Source organism: Ornithodoros turicata, chromosome 4 (genome assembly GCF_037126465.1).
Source record: "Ornithodoros turicata isolate Travis chromosome 4, ASM3712646v1, whole genome shotgun sequence".
Taxonomy (NCBI): Eukaryota; Metazoa; Arthropoda; class Arachnida; order Ixodida; family Argasidae; genus Ornithodoros; species Ornithodoros turicata.
This window is the reverse complement of record NC_088204.1, coordinates 54,084,584-54,086,276: the sequence shown is the minus strand read 5'-3', so window position 1 is coordinate 54,086,276 and position 1,693 is coordinate 54,084,584. Positions and strand designations below refer to the sequence as shown.

At 37.1% G+C, this 1,693-nt stretch overlaps 1 long non-coding RNA gene across 1 annotated transcript; it reads left to right on the top strand.

Moving 5' to 3' along the window:
* The first annotated feature begins 917 nt into the window (after positions 1-917).
* Positions 918-1,118, top strand: LOC135393188 (uncharacterized). Its single transcript, XR_010422520.1, has 3 exons — positions 918-944; positions 1,002-1,034; positions 1,090-1,118. It is a non-coding gene; the product is annotated as an uncharacterized LOC135393188 (long non-coding RNA).
* Positions 1,119-1,693: the final 575 nt, after the last annotated feature.

The following is a 1,693-nucleotide window of genomic DNA, read 5'->3' as shown; positions in this document are numbered from 1 at the left end:
TTTACTAAATGTAATTTTAGTGAATTCATTTTGCCAGCTAGCGTCATATTTACTAACATAAAATATTTGTTCTGGGACTACACTGAATACTGATAGATTTCTAAGGATGTTACGAACTAAGTAAGTTTTTCCTGACATGGAAGGTCCACATATAATAATTCGTGCAGGATGGATGAAAGAAAACGGTCTTACGTCGGACATTGTGTCGCAGAGGTAGAAGTGAAACTGATAATAAGGTGTATTGATAACTAGATTTATTACCATCCACTGTCGATTTGATCAAATTGACTTTTCGCAGACTCTCGTTTGATCCTGAGGAGACGTTCGTGAGACAAAACGCGTCTGATAGCTTCAGCTTTTGCTTCATGGATTTCTTGTTTCAGACGCCATTTCCTGTCTTCGGTAGACTCAACTTCCTCCTCTTCACATTTCTTTCCGAAACAGCGACGAAAGAGCTTCCACATAATTATTTTGGGAGAGAGCTCCTGGTCTGGGGAACGAATGGGAGAATGAGGAGGTGGGCTCGCTCGAACGGTAATAAATGGGAAAGAGTGGAGAGGAGGTTGTATGATAATGAGGATGCGCGCGTTTAAAAGTTTCTTCTTCACTTGACTGACACACATTCCAAAAAATGTCCAACGAAAACGGTAAGTTTTTTGATCCGCAACATAGTTCTTTTTTTCTCATGGATATTGTCTTTTTTCAGAACTCAGATCGAGTCCGATATACTTTGAAAATGGTAATGAATTATAAAGAATATGAAAAAGGTGGTTAAATTTGATTTCTTGTTTCAGCTCCAGAGTCGCCGCCACCAATATGTATGTATTATTGTGTCGCGTATATTGTTGTTGTTGTTGTTGTTGTTGTGTGTGTGTGTGTGTGTGTGTGTGTGTTATTAATTGATAATATCTTTTCAGCATACACGCCAGTATCGGATCAGAGCAGTAAGTTTTTTTATTTACAATGTAGTTCTTTTTTCTCATGGCTGTTGTCTTTTTCAGTATTTAGCTCTAGTCCGTCATTTTTTTCAAATGGTAAGGAATTATAAAGAATATGAAAAAGGTGTTTAAATTTGATTTCATGTTTCAGCTCCAGAGTCGCCGCCGCCGATGTGTATGTATTATTGTGTCGTGTGTGTGTGTGTGTGTGTGTGTGTATTATTAATTGATAATATCTTTTCAGCATACACACCGGTACTAAGACCAGCGCCTGAATGTAAGTAAAAGTTATAGCGTAATTGGTGTATTATAACGTTTCTGGGGTCCGTCGCCACACTGCATGTATTAATGAAATGTATAAAGTGATATTAATTTAGGTTCACTTACAGATTACTGGGGTCTGCCACCACAGCATTGTATGTATTATTGAAATATAAGTGTGGTATCGCATAATAACAATATCTACTTTTCAGGTCAGTGCTGTGTCCAACGTGAGTTATCGTGTGGTAAGCAAATGTGACGACGTTAATTTTATGTTTTCTTTCAGGAGCGGAAACAAGAGAGTTTTTAAAAAATGTAATTGTTAATACACTAATGGAAATATTTAGAGCGCAATAAATGTATGTATTCTTTATTATGTGTATTGTGTTTCTTCTGTTACAGGTCGTGAAGGTTTTTCGGCTGGGTTTTTCTCCTTCACCTGATTGGCATCACAATTGGCACAATTCCCAGCACAATTGGCTTTAATAAATATA